General features: G+C 35.5%; 1 long non-coding RNA gene and 1 other non-coding gene across 2 annotated transcripts; both read left to right on the forward strand.

Annotated features, from left to right (window-relative positions):
* The first annotated feature begins 292 nt into the window (after positions 1–292).
* Positions 293–3,192, forward strand: LOC140179790 (uncharacterized). The gene is made up of 6 exons (XR_011873615.1): positions 293–717; positions 1,778–1,823; positions 2,198–2,231; positions 2,338–2,486; positions 2,591–2,726; positions 2,813–3,192. It is a non-coding gene; the product is annotated as an uncharacterized lncRNA (long non-coding RNA).
* Positions 3,193–22,531: 19,339 nt separating this feature from the next.
* LOC112760815 (small nucleolar RNA R71) lies at positions 22,532–22,639 on the forward strand. The gene has a single exon (XR_003181236.1). It is a non-coding gene; the product is annotated as a small nucleolar RNA R71 (small nucleolar RNA).
* The last annotated feature ends 250 nt before the right edge of the window (positions 22,640–22,889 follow it).

The following is a 22,889-nucleotide window of genomic DNA, read 5'->3' on the forward strand; positions in this document are numbered from 1 at the left end:
CTGATTTTAGTGACTAACAGAATCAGTCACTAATAGCCTCCGAATTAACGACCGATTAGTTTTATACCACTAGAATAAAAATGATCGTTAAAATCGGCTGCTATTTTTTAATTTAGCGACCGAATTAGCAACCAAAACAAAGGAAAAAATGTTCTTGGGTCTTTTAGTCACAAGAAAGGTCACTATTTTTTAATTTAGTGACCGATTTTAAAACCGATCGATAGATAAATAGAATGAAACTTAGTTAGTTGCTAATTCGGTTGCTAAATTAGAACCTACAAACCCTAACCTTAATTTCAAAATCACCCACATACTTCCCACCTGATTGTTCCTCTGTGAGCCACACTCACTCTCTCTTCGCTCCCCCACCGCCAACCCGTCTCCCTCATATACACACAACACACAGTTCAGCAAAGCAAAAAGGACATAAACGAAAAGAAAATGGGGAAAAAGGGAGAAAGAGAGATCTGTGAGAGAGCAGAGGAGATCGGAGAGCAGAGGAAATACACGTCACCATTGAGCTTCAAAGAGAGAGGGAAGAGAAACGCGACAGTGGGAGCTCTGTTGAAGCTGGTCATCGTCGCTGCTGCCGTCCGAGTCACCGCCAGGGGAATCTCTTGCCGCCGTTGCCACGGGTGGAGTCCGCCATCGAGTTGTGCGCCGTTGGTGGAGCTATACCTTGCCAGAGTTGCTTTTCACCACAATCCTGCTCCACTTGTGCGTTCTATTTTGCTCTCATCTTATTTATCTGTTTGTTCTGATTTTTAATTCCATTTTAGTTTCTGCCTTGTCCTGAATTTTCAAAACTATTTACATCTTTAATTTTTATCAAATTCGAATTCCTTGTTTTGTGTTAATGTGTATGGTGTTAATGCGTTAGAATTTTGGCAAATGTCTAAAGAGATTGCACCCTAGTAGTAGTTGTATTTGTGTTTGGGGATTTCAATGTTGTTGTAGCCGTAAGCGAGGGAGTAAATTGTCTTTCTAATCTACCTCATATGAGAGCTAGAGCATTTTGATAGGTAGTTTGCCCACCACCTGTTCGATAGAATGTTTCTTTAACTTCTTCTCAATGGACATCCACCTGTTCGATAGCTTTTTTGTGAACATTTGAGCTTAGTGTATTTGTGTTCTTAATATTACAAAATGATATGAAATAATTGACATTTGACACCTTTAAATAGACTGGTGGAGTAGCTTTGACAAATGGTTTAGTTTCCGCAATAGAAGAAAGGTTTGTCTTAATTTTGTTTGATCTTGTAGCGTATTTAAATGCTTTGTTACCAAATGATTGGCTGCAATACTGAAATTTGGGATGATAATTACTGTATTCTTCATAAATGTGCTTTCTAAATATGCTAACAACACATGGAAACCATTATAACTTATAAGCACGTTATCATATTAACAATGTCGGCCTAAAAGTCATATGATTAGTGCATGTGATTTTTCATTGATAGGTCATATGCAAGTAGAATCTTGGAAGAAAAATGCATTCGCATTGATTTAATGACCTCTAACATCAATTCATTTCTTTTGGTTGTAACCAAATTTTTAGATTTGAGCAGTATTGGCCTCTCTATAGAATATTTCTGTTTTTTTTTAACTCGTCCTGCTTAGCCTTTTTATATTTCGATAAATCATGTCAATCAGAAAATGCTAGTGTCTTGAAAGATCTTGTTATTATTATTATTATTATTATTATTATTATTATTATTATTATTATTATTTTGGTAAATATTAAGCTAATGGATCAATCTTGTCTTCCTTTATGCAGAGTCTTACATGCCATTCCTCCAAATAAAGCAATTAATACTGTGGAGGTTAGTTTCTTTAACTTCTTTACCACCTAATAAACGTATAATAATGTATGCGCCTAATAATCCAGCATAGTAGGTGTGAAACTTAGCTTAAGGGACATCCATAATAACAAATTTGCACCTAACTACTATTTGATATGTTAATCTGTAATTATTAACTATTTCTGACAACTTAGCTTATTATAATTTCTGAACTATATCTTGGTAATCTTGATATTCTGATTGGCTTAGGCTTAAGTTTGAAATGACAGCTCCAATAATTAAGTGCTTCTTAAGGTAGTGATTAAAGTGATTGCTAGCATTTACTGATCATTTGAAGTTCTATGGTTTCTCAATGGCCTAATTAAACACCTTTTTTATTTTTCATGTGATATCAGACGGTTCATTCGTGCAGCTCAAGGAGTCAGTGAGGTATCTTCCTCTCTTAAGCTGGTTATTTCTATTTGTAGTTCTTGTACTGCATTTAATTAAACCCCACTTCTAACAGAAAAATAATTCCATGTCTTTATTTTTTCAGACCCCTTCGTTGCAACTAGAGTGCTTGACAAACTACATTGCCGAATTGTCTTTGTTGGAGTACAATATGCTTTGTTATGCTCCGTCACTAATAGCTGCTTCTGCAATTTTCTAGCCAAGTTTATACTCTCCCCCTCAACCAAACCATGGGTACAGTACTATCAACAAATCCTATAATCATTTTAAGATTCTTAATGTATTTATTTTAAGGGTATATATGCTTGTTCTTGATATTATTTTTTCTTCTTAAACAGAATGCTACATTGAAGCACTATACACAAATACCAGCCTTCTGATTTATGTAGTTGTGTAAGGGATCTCCATCGACTTTGTTGCAACAATCCTAACTCCAATTTGCCTGCAATTAGGGAAAAGTATAGTCAGCATAAGGTATAAACATAAACATCTTTGCTTCTTGAGTGGGTGCTGCTATGATTTGTTGTTCCCTTGTTTAATAATTTCCTCTTAACTCATAGATATGTTGAATTTGTGTTTTCGGTACAAAAACGTGGCCAAGAAGTATTGCCCTCCCTCAATACCTTCAGAATATTTTCAGAATTGAGGAAAGATACAGTTGAATTGCCGGTTCTCAAGAGAGAAGGCCACTCTTCTCTTATCATTGTATATGTAGTTACCATTTTTCCCACCTTGATTAGAAGAGTTCTTGTTGTATCTGCTTTTCATTTTATGTGGCATGTTATTTTTGCCTTCATTTTTTTTTCAATACATATATGTAATATACATAAATATAAATTTATTTGTATTAGAATCCATTTTCCATTTCATCTTTATATGATTTTCAATAATTATTAACATTCGATTTTAATAAATAGTTATCTATCTTTGATTATTCATATATTTTATTGAATTAGAGTTATATTTAAAAATTAAATTTTAATAGTGATATATGTGAAATTTAGTTAAAATTTATAATTAGAAAGCAGCAGTAGCGACTGATTTAGCAACCGGTTTTAGAATTTTGAAGTTAGCTGTTAGCGACCGATTTAGCGATTGAAAAATTAGCGACTGATTTAGTAACCGAAATATCAGTTGCCATTTAGCGACCGAATACCTCAGCGACCAATTTAGTGACTGAAATATTGGTTGCTATTTAGCGACCGATCTTATTAGCGACCGATTTAGCGACCAAAATTATTTTTATGGTTAGGTGGCCTTGTTTGAAAATCGGTCGCTAAAATTGGTCACTAAATATTAGCAATCAACATCGGTCACTATTTTGAATTTAGCGACCAAGGTTTTAGTGACTACCAGAATCGGTCGTTAAATTGGTCGCGAAGCTGATAGCAAGTGATTTTCAAGAAAAATCGGTAGCTAAATCCGTCGCTATTCCGGTAATTTCTTGTCGTGTATAAGTTTATTTATTTATTTTTTCAACAGTTAGGATTGAGATTCGAATCCAAAACTTCTAGGTGAGAATGGGGAGACTATGTCATTCGAGTTATGAAGCAAAGATACATTATATTCAAAGCATTCTTTTTCTTCATGAATAATTCTAAATCTTATATTTAATTTATTTAATTATCTTTAATTTTATTACTTTTTCCAAATTATTAATTTATACTTTTATTATATTCCTTCATTGTATCACACACTATTATTTCTCTATACACATATCTGTCATTGTCTAGGTGCAACTGCTATATTACCTTGTTCTCCTTTGTCTTTTTTTTTCTCCTCCCACTTTTTCTTCACCCAATTGTAATTATTTATCACCAAGTACTATTATCACAATTTTCAATCTGATCTATTACTTTGATCTATAACCATCCATTATGTTAACTTTTATGAGTTGTTAAAGTGTTATTAAAAGAATTTGCTTTTGTCTTTTTTAAATATCTAAATGTATAAAAATAATAATTTTTTATTGACGTGCATGTTAAGTAATTTTATTGTTCTATTAATAAAAAATTTAAGACATAAAGCATTAAAAAATTTTGTTCAAATTATCAAAATTTAATGTTAGTAATCCGAAAAACTAATATCAAAATATATTAATTTTAACTAATATAATAAAAATAGTATATTATTGTAAGTTTTTAACTAATAATTATAAATTTAAGTTACAATTTAATATAATACCTTAAAACAGATGGTTGTCATTACTTTTCATATTTGACTGCTATTATATAAATTTCATGTTTGCTTTATTGTGCACATTAATTAAACTATACTTTATTATTTTATTTTGTATATTTTGAAATAATGCGACCGTAATATAAGGGTGACATTAGTTTTTATAACTAATATGAATCTTTTTACTATTTTATTTGTCATTTAAATACTATTCATAAAAAATAATTACTTAAAGTAAAATACTATATAAAGAAAGATAGGAAACTTTTGAATTAATCATTCGGGTTTGTTTCTTAATTCTCACTTGATATTTCTCAAATTTAATAGATTGATGGTGGTGATTCTTTTTATTAGTTAAAAAATTTTAACACCCCCTCTCTCTCTCTCTTGGTTTTTTAATTTTATTAAATAGTTTTTTTAGGTCAAAATATTGTTAATACTTCCTCTATAAAAAGTATTTTTTAAATTATCTAATGCATAAAATATCACATATTTTCATTTTATCTTAAAAGTTTCATATTTTTTTTATATCAAAGCATTACAGTTTATTATATTATTATATATTATTTTTGTACCACAAAATAAAAGGTAAAACTTTATATTTTTTTGTTACTTATTTTATTTTATTTTGGCTATTTAAATTAGCATGTATATTGTAACACCCTACCATACAGAGTCTTATGCTTAAGTCATAATCCAGAGATGGCAAGGTATTACGACCTCTAAAACAAAAATCTAGTACGTATAGTAGTGTGAATAAGGATTATAACTAGGAGCCTTTGTAGAAAAAGGGGTAAACAAAAATCGCAACTCGAAAGCGCAACACTCCGATCGATAACGTAACGAGCAAGGGATAAGCTAACGCGAGATCATATATATACAAAAGAGTGTCAAAAACGGGAATATCAAAACTCAAATCCGGATGCGAAGATAAACGGTCCGAGCATAGTAATATATATATACATATAATAAAATAAGGAAACTCCAAAGGAAACCCAAAGGGACACAAATACAGAACCCTATTCTCCAAAAATCTCCTATAAGAGGAGTCATCACAGTTTGTATTATTTAGTGGAGATAAAAGTATCTAAACAAGATATATAAACCAAGACGGAGTCCCGAGAACAAAGGATCTTCGCTAATCCAGAAGTCTCCAGCATGCCTCAGCAAGAAACCTCACGTCCTGCATCTGAAAACCACAAAATCCGCATGGGTGAGAACCAGAGGTCCCCAGCATGGTAACAGCTTCCACATATATAATACATAATAATAGAGGAAAGCCGAAGGCAATCCTAGAACTTCCTCCAGATAATATCAAAGCTTATAAACAAACTAAACCGTAAGTGGCAACTGACTAAAGATCCTTCAGTCTAACTAATACTTCCCTTTTCAATTCCTTCAGACCTCCCAACCACCAGCAGGAGTACAATATAGCAAACACAGTTATATCAGACAAGAGATTTACAAATAGGAACAGATAAGGCATTTAGACAATTAGCAAGTAATATGCAGTCAAATAGGCAATCTCAAACAATTCATATAGTATGCATATGATGAATGCCTGTCCCTAGTGGCTGATGATATCATCTGTCGGTTATAGAGCCAACCCGACAAGTCCTGGTAGCTAACCATTAGACTGTCCCTCTGTCGCGCATCCCCAACTCGAGTTATACTCATCATAAACTTGATCATAATCATGATCCATATCCATCATCCTCACTGGTGAATATTTACGGGGACGAGCTCATCCGGGCCTTTCACAGTTCCCGGCCACACTTACGACATAGGGTCAAAAGAGCTTCGAGTCTCAACTTGGAGCACGTGGTGGCTAGCCACTGCTTCCTCCCAGGGAAACCCTCATCTCTGATGGTGGAAGTGCAAACATTCACAATTCATTCAACAGCATATATGCATTTATACTTAGCCATAATCATGGCTCCGCCGTAACACGGCAATAATCTAGCCATCCGGCTCACGGTTAAATACATAACTAGCTAATTCATTAACAATTACGGCCCTTCGGCCCATGGCACAACAAGCACTTCCACCGCCATCCTCCGCATCTCACATAATCATCTTTGATCCTCATTGATCATTCATTTTTCCCTTACTTCACTCTCAAGTTACCACATTTACTAGCCCCTTGCCTCATTGCTAGGCATATTATAATGATTTAAGACATAAGTGATGAGATCGGAGGCTTAGAAGTATGAAATTTGGCTTTTAAAACTCAAAAATCAACTTTGGGATGAAAACAGGGCCACGCGTACGCACACTCCACGCGCACGCGTGGATGGCCACAAAATCTCATCGACGCGCAAGCGTCATACGCGTGGATGCGAGGGTTAAAAAATAGCCAAACGACGCGCGAGCTTCAACCACGCGTACACGTGGGTACTCTTGCGCCCCAGGCACAAAACTGGCACAACTCTGGCACAACTCTCGGGAAAATAGCTGGGCATTTGGTGCAGCGCATCGACGCGCCCGCGCACACCACGCGCACGCGTGGATGGTGCTTTCTTAAAGAACGGCGCGTACGCGCCAAGTGCGCCTACGCGCGGAGGGTCATTCTGCTAAAAAATTTTCTAAGTTAAAAGCTGCAGAATTTACAGATTCAACCCCCAATCTTCCGACGGACATAACTTTCTCATTTTAAATCGTTTTTCACCCGTTCTTCGAACGGCATGGACATCCCGGATCCAATTTCATTTCTATATAGATTTGGCACAAATCAGAGATCCGTAGTCTAAGTTATGTCCCGTCAAAGTATGCCCAAAAACCATGTTTTCATACAAAACCATAAAGTGCCATTTTCAAAACATGCCAATTTTATCCCTTTCTTTGAAATCAATCAAAATGTACCAAAATCAACATCAAGCCATCCTCAACTCACACATTGACATTTTACCAATTTCCCAAAATCACCATCCAACCCTTTTAACACTTCTCAATCAAATGCTAAAGGACAAACACAATATCATGTCATACATCCTCGCTTATCCCAATTTCCAATAATACCATTTTCAATCAACTATCATTATACATAATCAACATCATACTCACCATAAACATGGTACCACCCACCAATTCAACCTTAATCATTCATCAAGCATATATCACAACATGCATTTTCTCATATATCACACAATCAAGGCATCAATATTCATAATCACATATATGATCACATCATATATCTCAACCATTTAACAACATCACCATTCAATGCCTATCTTAGGGCCTCTAGCCTAAGCATTTCCTACCACATTATATATTAGATACGGGAAACCGAGACCATACCTTAGCCGATTTCCCAAGCTTAACCGGAGCACTTCCAAACCACTTGTCTACAAGCTCTCAAGGTCTCAACACCTCCAAGAACAGATTTTATCATACAAAACCCTCTCCCAAGCTTTCCAAAATCACCAATCAAGCTCCAATATTCCCATATACACAACCTAAGCCACAATCATCATACCCATACACAACATCTCAATACCCAACATCATAGAACAACAAATTACACTAGGGTTGAGAATCTTACCACACCCAATGTCCAAGGGGACAAGATTAACCTTCTCCTTCAAGAGAGTTGGGTCCTATAACATCAAAGAGCCCAAAATCTCAACATTTCATCCATGAAACTCGAAAACAAGGGCTGGAATTTCGAAGAGAAAAACGTGGCTTACCTTAAGATTGATTGTATGGGTTTTGTAGGGCTCTCCGCAGTGAACGCGTGGCCGCAAACGGTGCGGCGATTGGAGCTCTAGATCAAAAGTTATGGTGGTTTGAAGATCAACCAAGGGAGAGAACTTGAGAGAGTGTTCTTCCCTTCCTCTCCACCATTTCAGCGTGTATTTGTGTGTTGTGAGGAGAGAGAGTGCTGAAAACTAGGGTTTTGGTTTAGTTTAGTTGGGCCAAGGGCCCATTTTGGGTCCGGTTGGCCTGGTTTGGTCCGTTCGGTCCAATCTTGGTCCGATTTCTATAAAATTGGTACCGAAATTCTCGTCTCACTCTCCTCTATCACATTTAGCCATAAAAATAACATTTTTGGCTTTCTAGAATAAATTCTCATTTATGGGTTAATTAGCCGTTAATTAACTGGGTCTTACATATATGATCAACATATTTTCTATTAGTTATGCAATACTTTTACAATATTTTTTCAGTTCCAATCAATATGCATTTAAAAAATTATCTTTAAATCCTAATTCATGTAATTCAAAGATCATTGGATTCATAATTTTTAAAATTTCAAAAAAATAAACACTTTTTGTATTATTATAATTAGTTAAATGGAGAAATAATAACGATCACATCATAAATTTAATTAATAAAGTAAAATAATTTATCAATTTATATTAAATTATTAATTTTAGTTACACTTAAAAGTGAATAACACTTTAAAAATAACTAAAAAAAATTCAAAAATCTTATGTGAATCAACATGTACATAAAATATTATGTGAAGATAACTATAAACATTAGGATAGTTAACAAGTAATTACGGAAGAATAAAAAATAATTGTAAATTCTAAGAGTTGAAATAGTAAAAAGAACGAGGAAGAAAAAGTTAGATATTTATTGGGTTATTCCTCTTGAATATGATATTACTGAAAAAATGTAAAGACAAAATTAAAACATAATTTGAATACTAAATTGATAGTTTTTGAAGAGAATCCTCGAATAAATAAACAAATAATATTAAAAACAATTAAATAAAAATTAAACAGATGAAATGCAAATAAATAATCAAAAATCACTTTTTAAAATTGAAGTTATTTATTCATAATTATGTTATGTCACCGAGAAGAAATAGATTATTACCCTAAAAAATATGCTGAGGTATAGACATAATAATAAAATTGTCATTTGAATATGTAAAGAACCTAAAATAAAAATAATTTTACACATGAATAAAGAAGTAATATTATTTGTTATTTTAAATATAAAAAAATAACAAATTAAGTATTAACAGAAAAATATCAAAATAATTCTAGTAAAGCAATCAAATGTTACAATATCTTGATTTATAACCTACATCAAACCAATCAACAATTATTTTTTTTAAAAATAAATATAAATATACCTGCACGGTTTCACCTTATAAATGTTGTGATTTGGTTGTATTTAACAAAAATATAAAAGTAGGTTACAAATAAAAAATGCGAGGAGAAGAAAACTCTCAGTTGAAATATTAGACTTAGTTACTCATTTAAAAAGTTTAAATTACATTTTCACAATTTTTAACTGTTATTTATGCAAAAAAAAGACATATTAAAAAAAAATAAAACTTTGATTGAAATTACAACTTAATCCTTGATATTAATTTTTTACTACAATTCCTTCTCTCCTTCTCCTCGCTACATTTTTATTTTCAAACATTAATACTATAATCCTATCTACTACAAAAATCAACTACATATAAGAATTTTTAAAAATATAATAATAATACTTTAGAATAAATAAATAAATCAAGTTTAATTAAAAATAAAGTAAACAAAAATTACAAAAATTAAGATTCTAAACTAAGATTTAAAACAAAATAAAAAATGACTAATTTGTGGTCAAATAATAGAATAAAAAATCATGTAAAATTGAATGTGACCTAACAAAATAAAAGATGTTATGAATAAAAGATGTTACCAATTAATATTGTATGGAACACATTTAATTTATCTTTAAATATATGATATATGAAAACCAAACCGTTATGGAGTGTTGTTTATGTGATACGAGATGTTGAGGACTACTCCGGCTCTTTTGTGTTTAGGGGAGCTCAATAGTCGGCAATCTCATGCTCCTTACAACAAAGCCAGAGAGCCAGTTCTTTCCAACTATCTTGGAGTTGTCCCCTATTTCGATCATGCCTATCCAGATTTTCTCGATCCAGCTGAACTTACTTCAACTCCACTCTCATCTAAGCTTGTAAAGTCCTCGAGCGAAGCGAGGGGAGCTAATGCCTTTACCTTACATAGAAGAGATTAGATGTTAGCACCTTAAGCTCTCTTTCTTAACTATCTACTGTACCAGTGAAGTAGCCCATGTAAAAAAGTTACAAAAGAAATGATTAATGATATATATCAATTAAATAATATTATAAATAAAAATTTTAATTTATTATTTCATAATATCATTTTTTAAAAGTTGAGGGCGAATCACAAGTCAGAATACGTAGTGAGTACTAAATCATATAAATTAAGACTATTTTTTTCCTTATCTTCATTCCTTCTGAAGTATACTTTTTTCCCTTAAAAATCAATTCATTCTTAATTTTCTATGTAAACCATATGAATGCAAAAAATATATAATCCATCTACTCTCAATCTTTCTTTGACTGTGCCTTAATCTAGTATAAATAAACATCTTTTATACTACCACAAATTGTTAAAAGGTTATAACCACTTTTTTTTATAGTTATTGTAAAAATGTAGGAGTAAACTTCATCAAATTTCTCCTCAAATGTGAGAACATATCCAATACCAGATTTGTTGGATGTGGATTTAGTATTTCATGAAGAAGCCAGAAATTTCATAGAGGAATCATTAAAAGCTGCACTTTCCTTGGTTATATAACCTAAACCAGATTTTTCAAACAATGGTCTTTGGCTTGCAAGTAATTTTTCCAAGTTACTAGAACTTTGAGCAAATTTTGCTAAGTCACCATTCAGCATTTTAATCATATCATTTAATCTTTCATTTTCAGCAATTAACTCTTAAGAAAGATCCACAATGTGCTTTCTTTTTAATTTTTCAAGTTTATATTTTAGAAATATGTTTTCTTCAATAATGTCCAAAGCATATTTAGTTTCCTTCATTTTTTCTTTTAAAAAATTATTTTCAGCTTTTAACACATCTTTTTCAGATATGCATTTATTGTACTTATCTAGCAGTTTTGAGGTGTTTAGAGTAAGATCATCAATAATAGCATGTAAATCATCTATAGACAAGTCATAGTAATTTACCTCATCAAGATGATTATTTCCAGCCATGAAGCAGGTTTTATCTTCACCTTCAGAATATTCTTCCTCATTGGAGTCGTTCTCAAGATCCTCCCAAGCTGCCATGAGCACTCTCTTCTTTTCTTTCTTTCCTTTGTCCTCCTTCTTGAGCTTTGGACAGTTTAGCTTGAAGTGTCCAGCCTCCTTGCAATGGTGACACGTCACTTTGCTCAAGTTCATCTTGTGTTCCTTTGAGCTTGAACCCTTGTACTTGCCCTTGTTTTTCATCATCCTTCTAAATCTCCTAACAAAAAACATAAGCTCATCATCTGAAATACGATCACTAGACTCACTCTCTTTTGATCCTATTTTTAACTTGAGGGCTATTCCCTTTTTCTTTGAGTCCGGGTTTGTGTGTGTGGTTTCATAGGCAAGGAGTTTTCCTCTCAGCTTATCATAGGTTATAGGGCTTAGGTTATTGCTCTCAGCTAGGACAGTGATAGTGGTTTCCTATTCTTTTGTGAGGCTTCTAAGGAGTTTTCTCACTAGATTTTGTTTTGAGTAGTTTGTACCCAAAGCATCAAGGTTGTTGATTATGATTGAGAATCTCTTAAAAACTTCATCAATGCTTTCTCCATCCTTCATATTAAACATCTCGTACTCTTTTCGCAGCATATCAATCCTCGTTTCTTTGACCTGTTTAGTGCCTTCGTGTGTAACCTGGAGTTTCTCCCAAATTTCTTTGGCTATCTTGCATCTAGAAACCTTTCGGTACTCTTCAAAGCTGATAACACAGTGAAGAAGGTTGATTGCTTTAGCATTCAGCTCCATTTTTTTCTTATTGTCTTCATTCCACTCAGCTTCTTCTTTTGGAGTCACCACTCCATTAGCACTTGTTTTTGTTGGAATCTTGGGGTCACTCATAATAATCTTCCATATGTTATAGTCAATGGATTGGATGAAGATCCTCATCCTCTCTTTCCAGTAGGCATAGTTCTTCCCATTGAAGAAGGGTGGCCTGTTGTTTAACTGGCCTTCAATTTGAGTATAGGTGTAAAACCCGGTTAATTAATGGCTAATTAACCCATAAATGAGAATTTATTCTAGAAAGCCAAAAATGTGATTTTTATTGCTAAAGATGATAGAGGAGATTGAGACGAGAATTTCGGTACCAATTTTATAGAAATTGGAACAAGATTGGACCAAATGGGCCAAACCGGGCCAACCAGACCCAAAGTGGGCCCTTGGCCCAACTAAACTAAGCCAAAACTCTAGTTTTTAGCACTCTCTCTCCTCATTTGTTACACACACACACACGCTGAAATGGAGTGACTGAGGGGAAGAACACTCTCTCAAACTTCTATCTCTCACTTGATCTTCAAACCATCATAACTTTTGATCTAGAGCTCCGATTGCCGCACTGTTTACGGCCACGCGTTCACCGCGGAGAGCTCTACAAAACCCATACAACCAATCTTGAGGTAAGCTATGTTTTGCTCTTCGAAATTCCAGCCCTTGTTTTCGAGTTTCATGGGTAAAATGTTGAGATTTTGGGCTCTTTGATGTTATAGGACCCAACTCTCTTGAAGGAGAAGGTTAATCTTGTCTCCTTGGACCTTGGGTGTGGTAAGATTCTCAACTCTAGTGTAATATGTTGTTCTATGATGATTGGGTATTGAGATGTTGTGTATGGGTATGACGTTGTGGCTTAGGTTGTGTATATGTGAAAATTAGAGCTTGATTGGTGACTTTGGAAATCTTGAAAAGGGAGTTTTGTGTGATAAAATCTATTCTTGGAGGTGTTGAGACCTTGAGAGCTTGAGGAAAAGTGATTTGGAAGTGCTCCGGTTGAGCTTGGGAAATCGGCTAAGGTATGGTCTCGGTTTCTCGTATCTAATATGTAATGTGGTAGGAAATACTTACGCTAAAGGCCCTAAGATAGACATTGAATTGATGATGTTGTTGAATGGTTGAGATATATGATGTGATCATATATGTGACTATGAATATTGATGCCTTGATTGTGTGATATATGAGAAAATGCATGTTGTGATATATGCTTGATGAATGATTGAGGTTGAATTGGTGGGTGGTACCATGTTAATGGTGAGTATGATGATGAGTATGTATAATGATGTTTGATTGGAAATGGTATTATTGGAAATTGGGATGAGGAAGGATGTATGACATGATATTGTGTTTGTCCTTTAGCCATTTGACTGAGAAGTGTTAAAATGGTTGGATGGTGGTTTTGGGAATTTTGGTAAAGTGTCAATGTGTGAGTTGAGGATGGCTTGATGTTGATTTTGGTACATTTTGATTGATTTCAAAAAGGGTTGAAATTTGGCATGTTTTGGTTGATTTTGAAAAGAGTTGAATATGGTTTGTTTTGACAATGGCACCTTGTGGTTTTGTATGAAAACATGGTTTTTGGGCATGTTTTGATGGGAAATAACTTGAACTACGGATCCCCATTTGTACCAAGCTTGTTTAGAAATGAAATTGGATCCGGGATGTCCATGCCGTTGAAAGAACGGGCAGAAAATGATTTAAAATGAGAAAGTTATGTTCGTCGGAAGATTGGGGGTTGAATCTGTAAATTCTGCTACTTTCTACTTAGAAAATTTTTAGCAGAATGACCTCCGCGCGTAGGCGCACTTGGCGCGTACGCGCCGTTCTTCAAGAAAGCACCATCCACGCGTGCGTGGCGTGCGCGGGTGCGTCGATGCACTGCACCAAATGCCAGCTATTTTCCTGAGAGTTGTGCCAGAATTGTGCCAGTTTTGTGCCTGGTGCGCAAGAGATTTAGTTGGGCAGATTTGAAAAAGATAAGAATCAAACAAAAAGTTAAGTGGTTAAGAGATTTTGAAAATCAAATTTTGGAAAGATAAGATTGAAAATTGAAAAAGATGTGATTGAAACAAAAAGATAAGATTGATTGAAAAAGATTTGAAAGTCAAATTTTGAAAAGATAGGAAGTTAGAAAAGATTTTAAATTTGATTTCGAAAAAGATATGATTGAAAATTATTTTGAAAAAGGTTTGAAAAAGAAATTTAAAAAGATTTGATTTTGAAAATTAAAGTTGATTACTTGACTAACAAGAAACAAAAAGATTTGATTTTAAAATTTAAAGATTGAACCTTTCTTATTAGGCAAGTAACAAACTTTACATTTTTGAATCAATCACATTAATTGTTAGTAATATTTTCGAAAATTATGAGATAGAATTAAGAAAAAGATTTTTGAAAAATATTTTTATAATTTTCGAAAATAAATAAGAAAAAATGAAAAAGATTTTATTTTTGAAAAAGATAGGATTTTTAAATTGAAAATTTGATTTGACTCATAGGAAACAACTAAATTTTAAAAAGTTTTGAAAAAGTCAACTCAAATTTTCGAAAATTTATGAGTGAAAAAGGGAAAGATATTTTTTTTTATTTTTGAATTTTTAATGATGAAAGAGAAAAACACAAAATTGACTCAATGCATGAAAATTTTGGATCAAAACACGTGATGCATGCAAGAACACTATGAATGTCAAGATGAACACCAAGAACACTTTGAATGTCAAGATGAACACCAAGAACTTATTTTTGAAAAAATTTCAAGAAAAGAAAACATGCAAGACACCAAACTTAAAAATTTTTAATTTTTAGACACTAAGAATTCAAGAATGCATATGAAAAAAAAGAAAAGACACAAAACAAGAAAATATGAAGATCAAACAAGAAGACTGGCCAAGAACAACTTGAAGATCATGAAGAATGCAATGCATGAAATTTTCGAAAATAATTTTTAGAAAATTAAAAAGATGCAATTGACACCAAACTTAAAACTTGACTCAAGACTCAAACAAGAAACACAAAAAATATTTTTGATTTTATGATTTTGTAAATTTTTTTGTATTTTTCGAGAATTAATTGGGAAAAACGAAAAAGAAGAAAATATTTTTTTTGATTTTTTTCGAAAATAAAAATAATAAAATCAAAAAGGTTAAAATTAAAATAAAGTTACCTAATCTGAGCAACAAGATAAACCGTCAATTGTCCAAACTCGAACAATCCTCGGCAACGGCGCCAAAAACTTGGTGTGTGAAATCGTGATCTTTACTTCCTTGGTAACGGCGCTAAAAACTTCATACGCACGTTCATATTCTTAATTTTGTTTCACAACTTCGTACAACTAACCAGCAAGTGCACTGGGTCGTCCAAGTAATAAACCTTACGTGAGTAAAGGTCGATCCCACGAAGATTGTCGACTTGAAGCAAGCTATGGTCACCTTGTAAATCTCAGTCAGGCGGATTCAAATGTATTAAGAGATTATAGTGTACTAAAAGATAATTAAAATGGGATAGAGATACTTATGTAATTCATTGGTGAGAGTTTCAGATAGGCGTATAGAGATGCTTTCGTTCCTCTGAACCTCTACTTTCCTGCTGTCTTCATCCAATCATTCCTATTCCTTTCTATGGCAAGGTTTGTGTAGGGCATCACTGTTGTCAATGGCTACTTCCCTTCCTCTCTGTGAAAATGGTCCAATGCGCTGTCACTGCATGGCTAATCATCTGGAGGTTCTCGATCATACTGGAATAGGATTCACCCTCCTTTTGCGTCTGTCACTACGCCCAGTACTCGCGAGTTTGAAGTTCGTCACAGCCATCCCTTCCCGGATCTCAAGAATGGCCGTCCATGGATTCTAACTTATACCACGAAGACTCTGATTAAGGAATCTCAGAGATACTTATTCAATCTAAAGTAGAACGGAAGTGGTTGTCAGGAACGCATTCATAGTTGGGAATGATGATGACTGTCACGATCATCACATTCATATTGAGGTGCGAATGAATATCTTAGAATCAGAATAAGCTTGAATTAAATAGAAAAACAGTAGTACTTTGTATTAATTCATGAGGAACAGCAGAGCTCCACACCTTAATCTATGGAGTGTAGAAACTCTACCGTTGGAAATACATAAGTGATAAGGTTCAGGCATGGCCGAATGGCCAGTCCCCAAACGTGATTTAAAGATGAAACTAAAGATGTAAATACAATAGTAAAAGTCCTACTTATACTAAACTAGTTACTAGGGTTTACAGAAATGAGTAAATGATGCAGAAATCCCCCTCTGGGACCCACTTGGTGTGTGCTTGGGCTGAGCTTGAAGTTTACACGTGGAGAGGTCTTTCTTGGAGTTGAACGCCAGTTTGTAACGTATTTCTAGCGTTGAACTCCACTTTGCAACTTGTTTCTGGCGCTGAACGCCAGACTGCAACATGGAACTGGTGTTCAACACCAGTTTACGTCATCTAATCTCGGGCAAAGTATAAACTATTATATATTGCGAGAAAGCCCTAGATGTCTACTTTCCAACGCAATTAGAAGTGCGTCATTTAGAGTTCTGTAGCTCCAGAAAATCCACTTTGAGTGCAGGGAGGTCAGAATCCAACAGCATCTGTAGTCCTTCTTCAACCTCTGAATCTGATTTTTGCTCAGGTCCCTCAATTTCAGCCAGAAAATACCTGAAATCATAGAAAAACACACAAACTCATAGTAAATTCCAGAAATGTGAATTTTAATTAAAAACTAATAAAAATATACTAAAAACTAACTAAATCATACTGAAAACTATGTAAAAACAATGCCAAAAAGCGTATAAATTATCTGCTCATCACAACACCAAACTTAAATTGTTGTTTGTCCCCAAGCAACTAAAAATCAAATAGGATAAAAAGAAGAGAATATACTATAAATTCCAAAATATCAATAAAAAATAGCTCCAATCAGATGAGCGGGACTTGTAGCTTTTTGCCTCTTGAATAGTTTTGGCATCTCACTTTATCCATTGAAGTTCAGAATAATTGGCATCTATAGGAACTCAGAGTTCAGATAGTGTTATTGATTCTCCTAGTTCAGTATGTTGATTCTTGAATACAGCTACTTTATGAGTCTTGGCCGTGGCCCTAAGCACTTTGTTTTCCAGTATTACCACCGGATACATAAATGCCACAGACACATAACTGGGTGAACCTTTTCAGATTGTGACTCAGCTTTGCTAAAGTCCCCAATTAGAGGTGTCCAGGGTTCTTAAGCACACTTTTTTTTTGCTTTGGACCTTGACTTTAAACGCTCAGTGGTGCACGAATTGTGAATCACACTTTTCACAATCCGTACCACTAACCAGCAAGTGCACTGGGTCGTCCAAGTAATACCTTACGTGAGTAAGGGTCGAATCCCACGGAGATTGTTGGTTTGAAGCAATCTCTGGTTATCTTGTAAATCTCAGTTAGGAGGCCAATTATAATTATCAGTTGACTTGCAAATGAACAAGGGAACATAAAATAAATACTTGGTATGCAGTAATGGAGAATATGTTGGAGTTTTGGAGATGCTTTGTCTTCTGAATCTCTGCTTTCTCCCTGTCTTCTTCTTCACACACGCAAGGCTCCTTCCATGGCGAGCTGTATGTAAGGTGTCACCGTTGTCAATGGCTACTTCCCGTCATCTCAGTGAAAATGGTCCAAATGCTCTGTCACAGCACGGCTAATCATCTGTTGGTTCTCGATCATGTCAGAATAGAATCCCTTGATTCTTTTGCGTCTGTCACTACGCCCAACAATCGCGAGTTTGAAGCTCGTCACAGCCATTCAATCCTTGAATCCTACTCGGAATACCATAGACAAGGTTTAGACTTTCCGGATTCTCATGAATGCCGCCATCAATGCTAGCTTATACCACGAAGATTCTGATTAAGAAATCTAAGAGATACTCATTCAATCTGATGTAGAACGGAGGTGGTTGTCAGGCACACATTCATGGATTGAGGAAGGTGATGAATGTCATGGATCATCACCCTTCTTCATAGTGAAGCGCAAATGAACATCTTAGATAGGAACAAGCATGTTTGAATGGAAAACAGAGATAATTGCATTAATTCATCAAGACGCTGCAGAGCTCCTCACCCCCAACAATGGAGTTTAGAGACTCATGCCGTCAAAGAGTACAAAGTTCAGATCTAAAAATGTCATGAGATACAAAATAAATCTCTAAAAGTTGTTTAAATACTAAACTAGTAACCTAGGTTTACAGAAAATGAGTAAACTATGATAGATAGTGCAGAAATCCACTTCTGGGGCCCACTTGGTGTGTGCTGGGGCTGAGACTAGAGCTTCTCACGTGCTTGGGCTGTTTTGGGTGTTCAACGCCAGGTTGTAACCTGTTTCTGGCGTTGAACTCCAACTTGTAACTTGTTTCTGGCGCTGGACGCCAGACTGCAACATGGAACTAGCGTTGAACGCCAGTTTACGTTGTCCATCCTTGAGCAAAGTATAAACTATTATATATTGCTGGAAAGCCCTGGATGTCTACTTTCGAACGCAATTGAAAGCGCGCCATTTGGAGTTCTGTAGCTCCGGAAAATCCACTTTGAGTGCAGGGAGGTCAGAATCCAACAGCATCAGCAGTCCTTTTTCAGCCTGAATCAGATTTTCGCTCAGCTCCCTCAATTTCAGCCAGAAAATACCTGAAATCACAGAAAAACACAGAAATTCATAGTAAAGTCTAGAAATGTGATTTTTAATTAAAAACTAATAAAAATATACTAAAAACCAACTAAATCATACTAAAAACTAAGTAAAAACAATGCCAAAAAGCGTATAAATTATCCGCTCATCACTCAGTCTCAAGTTTTCACTTGACACCTTCACGCCACAAGCACATGGTTAGGAACAGCTTGGTTTAGCCGCTTAGGCCAGGATTTTATTCCTTTAGGCCCTCCTATCCACTGATGCTCAAAGCCTTGGATCCTTTTTATTTACCCTTGCCTTTTGGTTTTAAGGGTTATTGGCTTTCTGCTCTTGCCTTTTGGTTTTAAGAGCTTTTGGCTTTTTCTGCTTGCTTTTTCTTTTTCCCATTTTTTTCACATTTTTTTCTGCAAGCTTTTGTATTCACTGCTTTTTCTTGCTTCAAGAATCATTTTTATGATTTTTCAAATTATCAAATAACATGTCTCCTTTTTCCTTATTCTTCAAGGGCCAACATATTTAACATTCATAAACAACAACTTCAAAAGACATATGCACTGTTCAAGCATTCATTCAGAAAACAAAAAGTATTGTCACCACATCAAAATAATTAAAATAGTTTCAAGGATGAATTCGAAACCATGTACTTCTTATTCTTTTGTTTTTAAAAGATTTTTCATTTAAGAGAGGTGATGGATTCATATTCACTACTTTAAGGAATAGACACTTAGACACTAATGATCATGTAATAAAGACACAAACATAGATAAACATTTAACATAAGAAAATAAAAAATAGAAAATAGAAAATTTAAGAACAAGGAATGAGTCCACCTTAGTGATGGTGGCGTTTCCTTCTTGAGGAACCAATGATGTCCTTGAGCTCTTCTATGTCTCTTCCTTGTCTTTGTTGCTCCTCCCTCATTGCTCTTTGATCTTCTCTAATTTCATGAAGGATGATGGAGTGCCCTTGATGTTCCACCCTTAGTTGTGGGTTTTGGAGATGAATCTTTCCATCTCCCATGACTCGGAGGTGGAAGCTTTTGTCTTCCCTTTCCCTTTTCTAGAGGTTTCTCCGGTCTTAGGTGCCATCAATGGTAATGGAAAAACAAAAAGCTTATACTTTTACCACACCAAACTTAGAATATTGCTCGCCCTCGTGTAAGAGAAGAAAGAAAAGAAGAAGAAGAAGAGAAAATATGGAGGAGAGGGAGGGGTTTGGGTGGGAAAGTGATTTTGAATTTTTGAAGGTAGGTGGGGTTTATGGGGAAGAGTGGATGGATGTGAGTGGTGAAGGGGTAATAGAGAAGAGAGTTTGAGGTGATTGGTGAAGGGTTTTGGGGAAGGGTGTTTATTGGGAAGAGAGGATGAATGTTGAGAAGAGGGAAGAATATGAGTGGAGGTAGGTGGGGATCCTGTGAGGTCCACAGATCCTGAGGTGTCAAGGATTTACATCCCTGCACTAATTAGGCATGTAAAACGCCTTTGCATGCAATTCTGGCGTTTAAACGCTGAATTGATGCTTGTTCTGGGCGTTGAACGCCCAGATGCAGCATGTTTCTGGCGTTGAACGCCAGTTCTATGCTTGTTTCTGGCGTTCAACGCCAGCTCTTCTCAGGGTGCATTCCTGGAGTTTGAACGCCAGGATGTTGCTTGTTTCTGGCATTCAACGCCAGATCCATGCTCTGTTCTGGCGTTGAACGCCAGCCAGATGCTCCTTACTGACATTTAAACGGCAGTAAGTCCTTCCTCCAGGGTGTGATTTTTCTTCTGCTGTTTTTGATTCTGTTTTTAATTTTTGTATTTATTTTATGACTCCACATGATCATGAACTTAATAAAACATGAAAGAACAATAAAAATAAAAATAAAATTAGATAAATAAAAATTGGGTTGCCTCCCAGCAAGCGCTTTTTTAATGTCAATAGCTTGACAGTGGGCTCTCATGGAGCCACACAGGTGATAAGGTCAATTGTATAGACTCCCAACACCAAACTTAGAGTTTGGATATGGGAGTTCAACACCAAACTTAGAGTTTGGCTGAGGCCTCCCAACACCAAACTTAGAGTTTGACTGTGGGGGCTTTAGTTAACTCTGTACTGAGAGAAGCTTTCTATGCTTCCTCTTCATTGTTACAGAAGGAGATTCTTGAGTTTTAAACACAAGATTGTCCTCATTCAGTTGAAGGATCAATTCTCCTCTATCTACATCAATCACAGCTCTTGCTGTGGCTAGGAAGGGTCTTCCAAGGATGATGGATTCATCCTCATCCTTCCCAGTGTCTAGGATTATGAAATCAGCAGGGATGTAAAGGCCTTCAACCTTTACTAGCACGTCCTCTACTTGTCTATAAGCTTGTTTTCTGGAGTTGTCTTCCATCTCTAATGAGATTCTGGCAGCTTGCACCTCAAAGATTCCCAGTTTCTCCATTACGGAGAGGGGCACGAGGTTTATCCCTGACCCAAGGTCACATAGAGCCTTCTCAAAGGTCATGGTGCCTATGGTACAAGGTATTAAGAACTTTCCAGGATCCTGTTTCTTCTGAGGCAATCTCAGTTGATCCAGATCACTCAATTCATTGGTGAGCAAGGGAGGTTCATCTTCCCAAGTCTCATTACCAAATAATTTGACATTTAGCTTCATGATTGCACCAAGGTACTTAGCAACTTGCTCTTCAGTGACATCTTCATTCTCTTCAGAAGAAGAATACTCATCAGAGCTCATGAATGGCATAAGGAGGTTCATTGGAATCTCTATGGTCTCAAGATGAGCCTCAGATTCCTTTGGTTCCTCAGAGGGGAACTCCTTGTTGATCACTGGACGTCCCAGGAGGTCTTCCTCACTGGGATTCACGTCCTCTTCCTCCCTTGTAGGTTCGGCCATGATGGTCAATTCAATGGCCTTGCACTCTCCTTTTGGGTTTTCTTCTGTATTGTTTGGGAGAGTACTAGGAGGAGTTTCAGTGACCCTTTTACTCAGCTGGCCCACTTGTGCTTCCAAAATTCTAATGGAAGACCTTGTTTCATTCATGAAACTCACAGTGGCCTTAGATAGATCAGAGACTAAATTTGCTAAGCTAGATGGATTCTGCTCAGAATTCTCTGTCTGTTGCTGAGTGGATGATGGAAAGGGTTTACTATTGTTAAACCTGTTTCTTCCACCATTATTAAAGCCTTGTTGAGGCTTTTATTGATCCTTCCATGAGAAATTTGGATGATTTCTCCATGAGGGGTTATAGGTGTTTCCATAAGGTTCACCCATGTAATTCACCTCTGCTATTGCAGGGTTCTCAGGATCATAAGCTTCTTCTTCAGAAGATGCCTCTTTAGTACTGTTGGATGATTCCTTCAATCCATTCAGACTCTGAGAGATCATATTGACTTGCTAAGTCAATATTTTATTCTGAGCCAATATGGCATTCAGAGTATCAATTTCAAGAACTACCTTCTTCATAGGCGTCCCATTACTCACAGAATTCCTTTCAGAAGTATACATGAACTGGTTATTTGCAACCATGTCAATGAGTTCTTGAGCTTCTGTAGGCATTTTCTTTAGGTGAATGGATCCATCTTCAGAATGGTCCAATGACATCGTTGATAGTTCAAACAGACCATCATAGAATATATCCAGGATGGTCCATTCTGAAAGCATGTCAAAAAGACACTTTTTGGTCAATTGCTTGTATCTCTCCCAAGCTTCATAGAGGGATTCACCTTCTTTCTGTCTGAAGGTTTGGACATCCACTCTAAGCTTACTAAGCTTTTGAGGAGGAAAGAACTTGGCTAAGAAAGCCATGACCAGCTTATCCCAAGAGTTCAGGCTATCTTTGGGTTGAGAGTCCAACCACACTCTAGCTCTGTTTCTTACAGCAAACGGGAAAAGCATAATCCTGTAGACCTCGGGATCAACCCCATTGGTCTTAACAGTATCACAGATCTGCAAGAATTCAGTTAAGAACTGAAAGGGATCTTCAGATGGAAGTCCATGAAACTTGCAGTTTTGT

Source organism: Arachis hypogaea, chromosome 16 (assembly GCF_003086295.3).
Source record: "Arachis hypogaea cultivar Tifrunner chromosome 16, arahy.Tifrunner.gnm2.J5K5, whole genome shotgun sequence".
NCBI classification, from domain to species: Eukaryota; Viridiplantae; Streptophyta; class Magnoliopsida; order Fabales; family Fabaceae; genus Arachis; species Arachis hypogaea.